Source organism: Camellia sinensis, chromosome 7 (assembly GCF_055761805.1).
Source record: "Camellia sinensis isolate YWXY chromosome 7, ASM5576180v1, whole genome shotgun sequence".
Classification (NCBI taxonomy): Eukaryota; Viridiplantae; Streptophyta; class Magnoliopsida; order Ericales; family Theaceae; genus Camellia; species Camellia sinensis.
Window position 1 is genome coordinate 188,554,018 of NC_138967.1, and position 17,149 is coordinate 188,571,166.

Below are 17,149 nucleotides of genomic sequence, written 5' to 3' on the forward strand. Positions count from 1 at the left end.
GAGAATTTCAAAAAACGAAAATATTGAGAAACGTGCTTTTATGAGTAAGAATGCATTACGACATTGCATGCACATGCAAAACTGCTTAAAGTTGGAAAATGAACACTATACATGCACTTGATTTTTGTGTGTATTATACAGTTGCATAATTTTACATATTTTTAATTTTAAATTTAAAAATAATTAGGCAGTGTAATTACAAATATTTGAAACAGAGGATCTCATTCCCTAATTTAACTCGTGTCAATATGTTTCTTTAGTTTCAGTTATATCAAATTTACTTTTAATTTTCATATTGTGGCAAGTTTAGTCCAATTGGTATTGTTAAGCAATCAAATAGAAATCAATAGCAAAATAATCCATCAAAAAAGAAATGAGTCATTTGAAATTGGATGCCAACTCCATTACTTTAACTATTTTGTCATTTGATTTTAGTTCAATTTTTTAAAGGAGGGGTAAATTCAAAAATAGAATTGATACAATTAGAATTGCAATGACTAAATTGGCTCAAAAAATAAATTACAATAACTACGCACACTACTAAAAAAAATACTTTTTGCGACCATTACAAACTGTCGCAAATAATTAAAATACAGTCGCAAAAGACTTTTTGTGACGGCCCATGCAACAGCAAATGGGGATTGCGAATGTGGGGGTGGCAAATACTTTTTGCGACCGCAAAATAGCAATCGCAAACTATTTGCAACCACCTAACTTACTTATGGCAACTGATGTTTTGCCGTCGCAAAAAAAAAAAAAAAAACACCTTACAATGCATTAGCGACCATCTTATTACCGCCGCAAATAGTTTTCAATGACATTTATAAATAGTTCATCGTTATGATTTATGATCTTTCCAAAAATCTAACTACGTTGAACAAGTCAAATCCAAGTGAATCCTATCAACAAGAAACTAAAAAATAAACTCAACCAAGTGAATTTCTAATTTTTTTTTTCCCGTCATTTCTTGTGCTTGAAACTCTTAATGTTCTTCAGAGCCGTTCAATTGGGCTAAAAAAAAAAAATAAGAAGAAAAAGTGTTGGATTAGAACAAAATAATTCTTGTTATAATCCAATTTGCTCAAAAATGCTTTTGCTGCCTTTGAAACTGCCCAAGCAGAAGATCGAACCTCAACAGTTTTCTTGCCTCTGAAACTTCCCAAGCAGAAGATAAACCTCAACAGTTTTCTTTCTTTAGTCATGACATTTTTTGGGCCTACAGAAACAAAAATCAAAATGAATTGGAAAGTCTCAATATGGAATTTTTTCATAGAAAGGAAATAATGAGCAGGGCCAGTTGTCCAAAGAATTAAGGCCTAGTTAAAGAGATAACTATAAAAGTAAAACAACGATTCAAAGGCTTCTCAAAGTCATCATATAAAAGGAACACAACTCACCAGAAGAACAATTCAAATATATGTTCCAAGGGGTTGGCATTCTTGGTAAAAAATCCTCCTGGAAACATTAAGTTGAGGTGGCATGTTAGTACACTAAATTGGAGCAACTAAATAAAATTTTATGGATGACGTGCAGTTCCAAAAAAATTCAGATTAAAGTAAAACTAACAAGAGCGCAGGATTTTTCTAACCAGGATAGGTAAATGACATATAGTAGTAGAAAGTAGAATAAAAACCAAAAAGAGCAAGAAAACAAACATGTATGACATAGAAAATCAGGGAAACCATTCTCTCAAGCACTAAACTTGCAAAGGTGCTATCATAAACAAGGATATATTTGATATAAAAACAAGCTTCAATGGAGGATCAAGGGCTTAACATTATGAGGACATGGCGAACAAAGCATTGACATATGTTTTCTTTTTAAGGATTTGGATCTCCCGAATAAGGCTTTTTATCGTATTTATAGGTCCGCATACCCAAGATACCTTCTACAATTTCAACTATTATCAGGAGTTTATTTGTTGATTATGGTGATGTTCCTATGAAACCACAATGGTTACTTGAACAGAATAATTTGAATACAAAACATGAGCAACATAGATAAGACAGAAGGAAAAAAAAAATACTCTCACATGAGTAACAAAATTTCTTTTAAGATAAAAAGTAAAAAGGCAGGCAGTTCCTTTTACAGTTTTGAATTCTTCATGATAACTATTTAATTGTTTAATGTAGCCAGAAGATGATACAAAATATCAAACAAAGAAATTTTGTTTAACTAAAGGAACCAGCATAATGTTTAGTTGTTTCATGGTAAATATTGGAATCTTCTCTGTAATAAAGGCATATCAATATCATATGAAACTCATGTTCTATAGATCCATTAACAACTATCTGTATCCCCTAGATAAATTTAATCAATACTCAAAAAATCAACAAACAATTAAACAAAGTTAGGAGTTGATAGCACCTTCATAGATTTATACATAGAAAGGTAAGGTACTGCACTAAAAAGAACTAAAGAATATCAGAGATGCATTACAAACTTAAGATTTCAAACTGAACTCAACTTCGAGAAGCAAAAACAGTTAGAAGAAACATACATCATTTCGAACAAGAATTGTTGGCTTGAATTCTCTTGTGCCGTTGTTAACACCCTCTTTACATTTGATAGAAAGCTGACCAGTGCCTTTATCTTTCCATACATCATTATCTGCTAGATCACTTGACTGATATATTAACCACAAAAGTTGTCCCATTTCCAACTTCTCGGTCTTGAAATAGATGCTTTATTCTCCCACCTTTGCAGCAGGATGCTCAACATCTAACATCTTGAATATTATAGCACCATCATTAGTAATTGTTACGTCACCAATATCATCAACCAGCATCTGAAACACAAGATCAACAGATGAAGTGTCAAGCTTCATATATTTCATTTCATCAATTTGACCAAAAAAATAAAAAAAACCTGAAAAATGTTACATTAATAACAAATTAATGGTCATGTGATGCCTAAAATTTCCATATTAACGCAAGGGAATATACTCTTTACCAAAATACCAAGTTACCTGCTAGTGAGATGGATAATAAAGCAAAAATGTTAAAAGATGCATACTAGGCGATTAAATTATCCCATTACCATTATGGTGTAATCTTAATCAATTGCACAAAAGATCTACCTTTTCACTAAACTGACCCAGGGAAAAAAATGTTTTAAGACTTTCAAAAACTCATTACCAATACTGGTAAGCTTAAAATATTGAAATTGCTGATCTAACAATAAAAGTTGAACTGAAATTAAAATTTTAAGAAGGAGATGGAGAGACTGAGAGAGTAACTCCACAAACTGTTAGAAACTACAAATCCAAATTAGAAATAAAGAAAGAAAGAAAGAACATTCAAGCATATAGCACATAACCAGTCCTTACCCTTTCCAAATTTAAATTGGAGTTAAAAATTTTCAAAACCCTCTCCACTTCTTTACTAAAACTAGGATGAAAATGAGTTTTACTCAAATCAAGAAAGACTCTCATATGTTCACTCAAAATTCCTACATGAAAATGAGTTCTACTCATTCTTTTACTCAAATCAAGAGTCATAATTTTACTCAAAATTTTGAATGCCACTTTCAAATTTATTACTATGCTATTAAAAAAGTTTTTTACTTAAATTTGAATTAAAATTTCAACAAAGGCGGGTGATGGGAAACCTAAAAATAAAACTAGAAATGAAAAGCAATTATGAATCCAATTTTCTAGAGAATCAGTTGCCTCCTCTTGAATTTCACACAAAATATTAAGCCAAATGAAGATCAAATTCCAGAATTAACACCTATTTTCCCAATGATTCCTCCCTAGATCATTATAATAACAACCTAGAATGATATACTTGTAGAGAGAGAGAGAGAGAGAGAGAGAGAGTGAGAGGTGGACTGATAATTTTCTACAGAAACATCTGTCTCCACTCAAATTTTGCAAACTATTAAGCTAAATAAAACTCAAATTCCAGAAATAACACCTGACTTCTCAATGATTCCTTGCAAGATCATGTTAAGTAGAGATAAAGAGAGAGGTAGACTGATAATTTCCTAGAGAAACTGCAGTTTCCGCTCTAATTTCACACATAATTAAGCTAAACAAAGCTCAAATTCCATAAATAATACCCATCTTCCCAATGATTCCTCGCTAGTGTTAACAACAACCTAGAATACTATACATGTAGAGAGATTAGAGAAAGACGACTGATAATTTTCTGGAAAATTCTACTATACACACCCTTTAAAGTGGTATACCACCTAGTTATGCTATTTACTTTTTTTGTTATGATTATTTTTTATTTTTTTTAAGTTATGACAATATTTTAATTATAATTTATGAGATTTTAGCTACGGTTTATGTGCTGTTTAATTATGATATATTTTTAGTTATAACGTAAAAAGTATGGTGTTATACTATTTTTTTCTTTTTTCTACACAGTTTCCCTAATTTTCTGGAGAAACAGCAGTCGCCGTACGGATTTTGCATCTAATTAAGCTAAATCAAACTCAAATTCTAGAATTACACCTATGTTCCCAATGATTCCTCCCTAGATCATGTCAACAACCATATATATGTAGAGAGAGAGAGAGTATAGAGAGAGAGAGAGAGAGAGAGAGAGGTGGACTGATATTATTTTAGAGAAACAGCAGTCTGCACTCAAATTTCACACATAATTAAGCTAAACAAAACTCAAATTCCAAAATAACACCTACCTACCCAATCATTCCTCTCTAGATCATGTCAAAACAACCTATAACGATTCTGAATTTGAAGAGCCTGAATACAAGGGAGAGAGAGAGAGAGAGAGAGAAGCTACGCACCTTCGCTGGTTGATTTTGAGATCTACAACAAAGGTTCAAGTGAAAGAATTAGCATAATAATCACAAGGAGAAAAGTAACTTTTTCCTTAACTAGTAGAAGAAAAATGAAGAATGATGAAGTTTGGGAATATTAAGTTTATGGTACCCTTTTCTTCTTGTCTCAAAACAATGATCAATTTCAATCGGTTTATAAAGTGAAGATAGCTATAGAATATCGTATTTAAGAACCTTAATCATAAGGGGACAAATAGGCAAATGACCCTGAAGTATGAGCATTATACAAGAAAATGAATGTCTAGTACTTACTTCTTTTGATAGTTTCTCGATCTCAGACGTATAAAAATCAATTGTGTCTGCGCTCTTCCCCGAAAGGCCAAGAAAACCAGTCTGCTTAATGAAAAACATTTTCCTGACAAGATGTTAGTATTCGTAATTAATGGTGAGATATAGCATGATGTAATTTCCATCTAAATTTGGCATATTAACACCAGTTTCAAAATAATCAAATTTTCATAGTCATGATGCAAGAAAGATTCATACTGGTTTGGTCCACAAATTAGCTTGCTTTACATTTTTGGTCCAGCTAACTAAACAAAGATTCATACTAATTTGGTCTACAAATTTAGTCCTCCATTGGTGGGAATCAATAATCCATTATTGAATGATTAAGACACCACTTAAATGCAAGTGTTATGTCCATAACAATCATTTTCCCTTAACAACAAACTTAAATGCAAGTGTTATGTCCTATCCTATCATTTTCACATTGCCCTACCACATTGATTTAGTATCTTATTGGAAATTTATTCAACTACTGTCATGCCCCACTTTTTGTTACTCGAAGTCATTACCAAATTCATTAACTTAATTCAATTTCAAGGATAACATGCGGAGATAAACTCATACATCCAATCTGTAGAAGTGATTAACAATACTCTCATTCGTATGCAAAGTGAATATTACATGAACATTCTTAATAAATTGCCCTTGGGCTTACATCACTTAAGGTACAAGAGAAAGGGTGTAACCCTTTTACAACAATGGCATTCCGCCAACAACAAAGAGGCCCCGTGGCCAACAAATAAGAAGGTCCAAATCTTGCAGCTCAACCTGCTTAATACCTGAAAAGATTCAACAACATGGGATGAACATATAGTCCAGTAGGGATCTCAACATGGCCCTCAACAATAACATACAGATAGCTATGATCATGAATGCTCAATCTCATACTAGAATAGTAATGTGACAGTTTATACAAAATATACATAAGTGTGAACTTTTCTTGAAAACAACCATTTCAATCAACGCCATAGGCGATTCAATTTTCTTTTCTTTTCATTAATCCCCGTTCCCAATCTTTCATAACATTAACAATTACTTGAGAAGTAATTTCACTAAGTCCTCTACTCTTTTCCATTTCTCAAACATACACAGATATGTCTTTTCAAAATATATATATTTCTTTTTAAAAAAAATATATCCGTTTTCCTTCCCACTTTCCAAAAGACAAATATGACATTTTGGCTTCTTCCCGATACAATCAAATCTATACATGCATTGTTATAAAAGAGATAACAACTCACCAACAGGCATAAGATAAACCAATAAGGCAACTCGGCCCTCCAAAATTATAATCAACACAATCCATGATATTCCCAAACACACTGAAATATCAACAACAAAACTTTGCTCTACTAGCTATGTGCGTAGTAAGCCAAAGATACACCTCTCACAACAACATACCAATTTACCAGGCGCTAGCTGGAAAGGTGTGGTACCTTAGATTCTCAGCGCATTCAGTTCTCCAGGCGCTAGCTGGAAGGTAACGGTACCTCTGATTATCAGCGCAGGGTATAACATGAACAATCACAATACAACAAGGCATAACCAACATGTGTAAAACATACATATAGATTATTCGGATACCAACAATGTGTTAAGGTATATGAACACATAGGTGTGTGGAGTCCATCCCCTATCTTCTCACACACACTGGAGTACAACCCCTCTCTCCTCCCTAACAAGTACACATATATAATGCATCTCAACATTTCATCACATAAGATGTTCAATCAACAATGGTGTAATGTATACACGACAATTTAACGCAACCGTGTCATCCTCCATCGATGACCAAGGACAAAACCTCTAGATGCAAATATTTAGTACATCGATTAAAGACTCAATTACTATGAGACCACAAACCCGACAACAATCCAAGCATGGTAGCTACAAATTAATTTCCCCCAAATAAGTGCACTCGACATGCATAACACAACAACCCAATTCTCATATTTATTTTCTATGACTCACATAGAGTTAAAGTTGCGTTCTTTACTTTCAAAATCAACTTTCATGATTTTCCAAATCAACATGTTCCACCACTTATTTCAAAGAAAAACACTTTTCTCAATTTCCCAAAATCAATTCCATTCCTTTCATAACCTTCCAAATTAATTATGCAAGTTAAGTCATAATCATTAAGTTAGGGTTTTTCTCCCTCTTTTTCAACATTGACCAAAAAGGTTCAATCATCATCAATAAACAACAAAGACCTCGTTTGAGACCCAAAATACACAAGTATTTGCCCAAAGAACAAAATCCTTCTTTTAATTTATCAAGACACATGTAAATTAGGGCTTGTCTATGTTTCAACAACAACATGCTATTTTACGCCACAAATAGTCCAATGAACAACCAAAGACAATAAACTCATTCTCAATCAACCAACTCTAGGTTTCCTCATGATTTTCAAACGAACCCAACATAGGTATGGTTTTCATGCAATACAAAATTTACCACATGTCTATCTATAGACGAAGTATTGAAAAGAACAAGGAAATCCCTACCTCAAATGGAGAACTCAAATAGAGAAGATGACCCGAAATCAAAGTGCTCCAAATTCCAAATTTCTTGGATTACAACGAAGCCCTCGACGATCAACACACTTCTTACAAAGGCCCAAGATGAGGAAAACACTCTAGCTAGATCAATCCTAAGAGAGAAGTTAGGTTTTAGAGTGAGGTGCTCTCCAATGGAGGTTTTGAAAAAGTAAGAGAGAGAAAAGAAATCAAAAAGTGATCAAAAAAGTGATTTCACGGACTGATATAAAAACAGGTCCGCTCGAGCGTACAACACCCCGCTCGAGCGTCAGACACAGGTTCACGCTCGAGCATTCAAAGATCCGCTCGAGCGCCGGATGCACTCTCCCAGAATTCTCTACAGACGTCCAAAATGCTGAGAGAAGGAAATTCACGCTCGAGCGTCCAAACTTCCGCTCGAGCGGAAAGGCAACAACAAAATCCCGCTCGAGCGTCAAATCGCCGCTCAAGTGGAGAGACCAAAACCTGGGCAAAGATTCAAAGCTTTAAAACACAACCAACTTATTCCCAACTTGCCCAGCACAGCCCAAAACTCTAACACAAAGAGTAAGGGATAGAAATGAGGATAAGACCACAACGAATCTACGGAACCGAGTCCGGATTACAGTTAAACAACAACAGGGAATACCGGGATCGCTATAACCTCCCCCCTTAAAGAATTTCGTCCCCGAAATTTAGAACACGCCAAAAGCACAAGGCCAACAGATCACACAGCAACCAACACCCGAGTACTAGGAAAGAAACTATTCTCCCTACAAACTTTCGATTCACTCTTACCAAGGAAGAGACTAACCCAGGGAACACGTTCCAAATGACAACACTGTAGGCACAAAAGCTACAACAAAACCAAACCTTTTCCGAAACAATTCACCAACAACCGACTAGCGCCTCAAGCCAAGTCACTACCCAACAACATAATTTCCAATAAAAGGATAATCAAGGCAAATCTATTACATTAATATAAGGAAAACATTTGCTTGCTCATGAAATATTTCAAAATAAACCTTGCATTTTCAACGCAAAACTCAAAAGTTTTGTAAACATTTTTCACAAACACGGTGTTATCCAAAACACATAATCATCCACAATTTATTTGCCAAAAATCATTCATTTGGAATTCCTCAAAACCCTTGAATTAAATCAATTTCTCAACAACGCTTTTAGATAGCCCAAATACTAGGAAAAGTTTTGTTTTCCATTTCTTTCCAAAATAACTCTATCAACAACCACCACTCACACAATGATGCCACAACCAACACAGAACATATCAACACATAAGGCATAAGAAATTCATGGTTTTGCAATTTCATTCCGCCCTTTACTTAACCAATTTAACAATATACACCTGGCTCAGAACCTGGCCAAACAATTAAATGAGATAATAACTCATATAAAACATTTTTCACTTCCCAATAGATAAGCATACAAGCTCTATCATCACTACCATAGATATGCATAAGAGCACTATCACACTTCCAAAGACAAGCATATGAGCTATGTCAATCTTTCAACAGATACACATTTTGGTGTTGTATCATCGGAGTCCATCCCCTATCTCCTCCCAAACAATATACATACATAATGTATATAAAAAAAAAATCCAATCATTCACAATGATCATTCAATACACAAATTTGCTGTATTATTATAACCGTCATAATCAATGACACAACCGGATGATTAGTTTCAGTTTTCCTTAATCAACACACAAAGTCTACAACGAATGAGACTAACCTCACGGTGACCGATGCCAACCCAAAACCCTATACCAAAAGCTGACTAATCAACTCAACAAACCACTACTCTTAGTAAACCACATACTGAAGTGCCACTAACCCCAAACACGGAGTTCCCCACACAAACCCCCAAATTTAGGAATCTCACTGGATCTCCTAAGATCAAACCACATCAATATTGTATCTAAGGGAATCACTATTTGCCCCTCCCATTGCTACCTAGCAAGCTTACTCATCTCCTCGGCTCAAACCGACATGGTCAACCTCAACTACGAAGGACAATTTGACCAACGCTATTCTCGCTACTCTAGAACTCAAACTGTTCTCCCTCCAAAGAATGCTGCCAGCATCCACTCACAAACCATACCCCACAATTGATAACCAATCACACCACAAACACTACCCCAATACAACCGATGGAGTCACCACGGACTCACTAAGTAGCAAGGCCCAAAACACGAACCAACATATAGGTACCAAGCAAGAAACAACATCAGGATCATTGATCCCTTCAACAACTCCTCAACAGAAAAAAGAGGATTCGAGAGTCCATACATACACCCCAATACATGAGGGTTAAACTAACAACAACAATATGCATACATAAACGATACATAAACATGGTGCCTCAGCATCCAACAGTACACCGGTCAACAACGAAATGATCCATATAATACATCACCGGTCAACAACACAAAAATCCCCTCCAGGGTAATACTATAGGACTAACTAATAAGTCGCCCCTCGCGAGGCTCTCGAAGCCTGGCCTGCACGTCTCTGGTACCGATAACGTCCCCGACTGGACGGGCACGACTAAGTCTGACTGGGTTTTGAAACACCCGAAGAATTTACACGCAAGGGACAAGAACGTCTACTATGGCCTAGCTGACCACAAACAAAACAACCACAAGACCCCCTACTTTGAGACTGGTCTGAAACCTGCACTTCCCCGGACCTCTCAACAGAAGAGTCTGAAACCCTTGGCGAAGAAAAGGAACCAGCCCCTGACTAAGCATGTTTCCGCCTCCACCCCTTACTGAGCCTAGAGCGCTTAGGAACCGTAGGACTTACCGAAACGGTCTCCTCCTTAACCCCATCATTACTCGCAACCATGGCCTCCACATGGGCCGCTGCCTCAACTAAATAATAATAATCCTTCCAAAAGGATCCAGCTACCTTCTCCCGAATATTGAAACACAACCGCCTTTCAAACTCAAAACAACGACGCTCCTCTGTTGTCACCAACTCTGGAGCAAACCTCGACAAGCTAGCAAACCGCATCTCAAACTGTGCCACAGGAGTATCATCCTGACACAACTCCAAAAACTGATCCCTCAACCTTTCCCGAGCAGAAGGAGGGAAATACTTGGCCAAAAAGGCCTCGGTAAAAGCAGCCCACGTGCCACCTACCGTACTCTTAGCATACTTCCACCAATAACTCGCATCACTCTTCAACTGAAAATTCGCCAAAGAAACCCTCAACTCCTCATCTTCGATTCTGAGCATATCAAGAGTCTTGGTAATCTGTTCCAACCAACTCTCTGCCTCCAACGGTTTAGCCTCCCCCACAAACTCTGGTGGACTGGAGTGAAAGAACTCCTTAGTAAGTTTGAGAGCATGCCCGCTGCCGCCCTCAGTGCGAGCTAGGGCGTCCTACACTGCTCTCACAATCTCACGTGCGACGTCCTTGCCGACAGCCGATGCTGCAACGGCGGGTATTAAAGGAACTGCTATGCCCCTACTGACACTCCTATTACTCAACCGTCCTCTACTTCCTCGTGTAGACATCCTATAAAGCACAAAAGTAAACACCACGCTTAGTGCACAACACAATAGCCTTCTCTGAGGCACACTCCACTACTAAGTCACAAGACTCACTTAGTCACAAAATATACATCTCTATTGCATATAATCATTTAGACAGATAAACACATAATCGAATCAAGTCCACAAAGATAGCCACTCATCCCGGAACTCTCAAGGAATTCCCATCAGAAACCACGTTGATCAGGCGTGTTTCCAAAAGGACCTCAAGGCAAGTTCACCGGCTATGAATACTATCCGAGAGACTGAATCCCATGCTCACATAAATGCAGCACATAAGTCCTAACTTTCATGATATCTATATGCAACGTCCTCACTATACGTGGTAAACCCACTGTGGTCAAAACCACTTCCCCACGAGCCCAAAGTATTCAAACCCGGCTCGCTCTGATACCAAGTTGTCACGTCCCACTTTTTGTTACTCGAAGTCATTACCAAATTCATTAACTTAATTCAATTTCAAGGATAACATGCGGAGATAAACTCATACATCCAATCTGTAGAAGTGATTAACAATACTCTCATTCGTATGCAAAGTGAATATTACATGAACATTCTTAATAAATTGCCCTTGGGCTTACATCACTTAAGGTACAAGAGAAAAGGTGTAACCCTTTTACAACAATGGCATTCCGCCAACAACAAAGAGGCCCCGTGGCCAACAAATAAGAAGGTCCAAATCTTGCAGCTCAACCTGCTTAATACCTGAAAAAGATTCAACAACATAGGATGAACATATAGTCCAGTAGGGATTTCAACATGGCCCTCAACAATAACAACATACAAATAGCTATGATCATGAATTCTCAATCTCATACTAGAATAGTAATGTGACAGTTTATACAAAATATACATAAGTGTGAACTTTTCTTGAAAACAACCATTTCAATCAACGCCATAGGCGATTCAATTTTCTTTTCTTTTCATTAATCCTCGTTCCCAATCTTTCATAACATTAACAATTACTTGAGAAGTAATTTCACTAAGTCCTCTACTCTTTTCCATTTCTCAAACATACACAGATATGTCTTTTCAAAATATATATATTTCTTTTTAAAAAAAATATATCCGTTTTCCTTCCCACTTTCCAAAAGACAAATATGACATTTTGACTTCTTCCCGATACAATCAAACCTATACATGCATTGTTATAAAAGAGATAATAACTCACCAACAGGCATAAGATAAACCAATGAGGCAACTCGGCCCTTCAAAATTGTAATCAACACAATCCATGATATTCCCAAACACACTGAAATATCAACAACAAAACTTTGCTCTACTAGCTATGTGCGTAGTAAGCCAAAGATACACCTCTCACAACAACATACCAATTTACCAGGCGCTAGCTGGAAGGGTGTGGTACCTTAGATTCTCAGCGCATTCAGTTCTCCAGGCGCTAGCTGGAAGGTAACGGTACCTCTGATTATCAGCGCAGGGTATAACACCAACAATCACAATACAACAAGGCATAACCAACATGTGTAAAACATACATATAGATTATCCGGATACCAACAATGTGTTAAGGTATATGAACACATAGGTGTGTGGTGTCCATCCCCTATTTTCTCACACACACTGGAGTACAACCCCTCTCTCCTCCCTAACAAGTACACATATATAATGCATCTCAACATTTCATCACATAAGATGTTCAATCAACAATGGTGTAATGTATACACGACAATTTAACGCAATCGTGTCATCCTCCACCGATGACCAAGGACAAAACCTCTAGATGCAAATATTTAGTACATCGATTAAAGACTCAATTACTATGAGACCACAAACCCGACAACAATCCAAGCATGGTAGCTACAAATTAATTTCCCCCAAATAAGTGCACTCGACATGCATAACACAACAACCCAATTCTCATATTTATTTTCTATGACTCACATCAAACCCACAGGGCTCAGCCATCACCCCAGCCACTGTAGCCCAAATTCCAGGGAATGAAAAAAATAAATGTTATATTATATTATCTTAAAAACATTCCATAGACCATCCAATATCATGTTAAAATATGAAATAAATAAGTAAAAATAAATGTTAAGTGGTGCCGATTCTTTGGAGATGTTGTATTTTTGTCCAGAACGTTATATTATATTATCTTAAAAACGTATAATTAATTATTCTGAGAATAATGTCATAAGGCTAAATATATATGATAGATGGCCGGGGCCAACACATAACATGCATGAAATGTAATTATGTGAATATTAATTGTTATTGAGCCATTGATTTTTATTTTCAGTTATTATTATGAATTAGTACATTCATTGAGCTTGTTGATAGCTCACATCCTACTGTTTTTTTTGTTTTAGGTGTGCAAGAGATATATAAGTCACTGCTAAGTCTAGACTTATATGTTGAAAAACCCATTTTTAGAGAAGATATGTGTAAATATTATACGTGTATATATGTGAAAGTTACACTCTAATTTAAAATTTAAAGAGAGTGGGAGCAGAATGAGGCATGGGTAACAAAATGCATCCATATCCCTTTCGAGTGGGTTGATTCGACATCAAGACTGCATGGTTTGATGTATGTTTTTTGGGAAGTGTATATGCCAACACTATAGGATGGTTGGTTTGTTTTTTGGTAAGTGAATATATATTGGCCTCTTTGATGATATGTTTTTTTTTTTTTTTTCTTTCATTTGCTGAAATGACTGGGTTCAAGTCTCATTGTTGCGTAATTGTAAAAATAAATACAGAGTAATGTTATATGAATAGAAAGTTATATATAAAATTAATACAAAATGATATGACAAGTCTTAGACTTATATTTTTAAAAATATCACTATCACATTATTTTTTTAAATCAGATACTTTTTTATCAAACGTAATGTCTTAACTCGAGTCTCACTAAAAGAAGCAAAAAGATGAGGACCATCCAACCATTCACACAGCTGAAATGAACACTTCTGGTCAACAAGTACAAACTTACAGAACACGTGTTGCCACTAAATTTAAAGGTTTGCCAGTGTAAATTTGGTTGAAATTTGTTTCCTTTAATACTTGATTTTCTTTAATTGATTCAATTTATCTTTAAAATAGCAAAATAAAAACAAAAATGAATAGTTGTGTACAAAATTCTAAGGTAGAGAGACACAAAACAGCAAATAAGAGTTGGGGAATGAGTCATTTATGCCTTGTAATGACTCTTACTATTCTCTCTTTTTGTCTAAGCTATGAAAGTGAAGTAATTTCAACTTTACCAACTAAAAAGTAACTAAAATAATTATAGATACTTTGTGCACCACAAAGGTCAGCCATAGCTTTGTAATCGGGTTAGGATCCTTTATTTGTCAATAACTTTTTTCATCGTACAATCAATATAAAAATTTATTGAACGGTAGACAAGTAACTTGAGACATAAACAATAGAGGATTCAAATTAATAGAAAATTTAGAGCTTTTCGAATATGTATATAATAAAAAATTATTGAATAGTTTCAGAGTACACTGCTGGAAATTGGGTTTTTAGTGGCGTTTTAAAAACGCCGCTATATCTATCAAAAACGCCGCTAATTAATTTTGTGGCGTTTAGTACCAAACGTCGAAGCTGCGGCCGTCGCTGTAGCTTTGCGACGTTTTAAAAACGTCGTGATATTAGTATAGGAGGCGTTTTAAAAAACGCCGCCAAATCTCCCACTACACACACGCTGACGTCACCGATGATATTTAGCGACGCTTTGAAACGCCGTCGTATCTGTTTAAAAAATATGGCCGTTAGTATTGAGAGTTTAGGAGGCGTTTCTAGAAACGCCGTCTTATCTTTTTTTTTTTTTTTTTTTTGAGATTGTGCTAGTTTTATTTGATTAAATTAAAAAGAATACCTGTAAGAAAATATTGAATTTGGTTTCTCATTCAATTAATAAAAAAATAACTATAATAAAACTAACATACAAAATATTAACTCCCATTCAAATACCTATAATAAAACAAACAGATAAAATAATAACTCCCATTCAAATAACAAATGAAGCATTAATTCAGTTTCATATGTGCAATAACAACAACGAATCGATAGAGCGACCATAGCTCATTCGTTGTAAGCTACCTTATTACTAACCTATTAACATACAAATAAAATAAAATACATAAAAAAAAGTTCGTGATACCAATACAAGATTTTGATACAACTGGCATACAGAAGCCAATGCAATGCTCTACCTCTTTAGCCTGTTGTTTCTCCCAGTCCTCTTTAGACAGAATATTTCAATAGTTATCCAAATACAATGGTAAAAGGGTTTTTTTTTCTCCAAATACAAGAAGACTCTACAAATATACATTATGACATAGACTGAATGTACACGAATGGTATGTTAAACTTTGCAAAGCCAATCTTGAATAGCAAGTCTCAGTGCATGGTTGGGAGTGAGATGCAAGTGATCCAGTCTCAAATTGGTCATCGGGGAAGTTTCTCGGCCATTTTCCAACCATCCACGCAGAGCATCTCCTTCGTAGGTGAATCCATCGGCTGCCACCTGAGGATCGTGCATTATCTCCTGAAAGCAAAACCACCAATAATCCGAGTCAGGTACGGTTCTGCAAAAGATTTTCACAAAAATTCACTAGATTAAATAAATCATCTTGCTCGAGAAAAACCACAGGAATGAAATAAAATTCTGTTCTCTATCCAAATAGGACCTACAAGGCTATTCCAATTTAGCTACTTCAATCACTTCTGAAGCTTAGTTTGTAGTTCACTTAGGGCATACACCAACTTGAAGATTCTTCATGAGCATTACTGAGGCTAATCAATCCTGCTCACAAGCACAACGCTCCCACTTGAATGAAAAAAAGAAAAACCTTGTAGTGTTCTCTAGAAAGCTAAAAAGCATCACAACACAACAGTTAATGCTACATAGCACCTATTACAATTGATGAGCCTTGGCAAGTCGAGCCCAGTATTGCAAATCAAGCAACATTTGGAGCATCAGTAAGATCTCATCTTGTTTAGGCCAGAGAACACGCTCTTGAAAAACCAGCTAGAAGCAAGCTCAAGTTTGAGAGCTTCTATTTGCACACTACAAAAATTCTCAGTTCACACAATTTTTTTTGTTCAGATATCAACTACCGAACGAAAACCCAATTCAGTACTCGATATTGAACAATTGGTTTTTGTTTGGTCGTTTATAATCGAATAATTGAATTTTGTTCAATAGTAATATCTGAAGAGAAAAATTGATGAATTGAGAAAAAGGTCGTGTACAAATAAAAGCTACCCCTCAAGTTTACATTTGCGCCCACAATTCCCCCAGGCAATGTTTTCATGACTCCCCAAGGCGATAGCTAAGTCCATCAGTAATTATTATAGTAAGCCAGTTACTCAAAACTATTTGTATCATACATGGAAAGAAGCACTCACCTTAAGGATAGGGCACAAAAAGAAAGATGGCACTGGTAGTTCTTCTGAGGTATGCAACTGCTCCAGTTCCCTAACCAAACTAGGTGTTAGCTCAGGCCTATCCCTACTGTTCAATTCACAGCATTGCAACCCCAAATCCACCAATTGCTTCGACACAACGTTAGGCCATTCTCCAGCCGATGAATCCAAGATCGACAATCCCACCGGAGTCCTTCCAGTGAGCAGCTGAAGAATGATCAGCCCAAAAGAGTAAACGTCAGACTTAGGTGTCAATGACCCAGTTCTGTGAACTTCTGGATCAGTATATGAGAAAGCACCCTTTGGCTCGGTATACCGCCGGAAACTTGGGCAACGGAGGGTCTCTCCTGGCATTAGTCTACAAATCCCGAAATCACATAGCTTGCAATTGAGATTGGAATCAAGAAGGATGTTTTCCGGCTTTAGGTCGCCGTGTACAATCTTTTCAGGTTTGAACGAGTGCAAGAACAAAAGGGCACTTGAAATTTCAGCAATGATTCGTACTCGAACTTTTTAGACAGAATATTTCAAAACCAGACAATGCAATAGTT

At 36.1% G+C, this 17,149-nt stretch overlaps 1 long non-coding RNA gene across 1 annotated transcript; it reads right to left on the reverse strand.

The window, feature by feature from the left end:
• Positions 1-776: 776 nt before the first annotated feature.
• Positions 777-5,396, reverse strand: LOC114282146 (uncharacterized). The gene is made up of 4 exons (XR_014336600.1): positions 5,065-5,396; positions 2,501-4,780; positions 1,398-1,455; positions 777-1,216 (listed from the first exon to the last, which is right to left on the reverse strand). It is a non-coding gene; the product is annotated as an uncharacterized LOC114282146 (long non-coding RNA).
• Between the last annotated feature and the right edge of the window lie 11,753 nt (positions 5,397-17,149).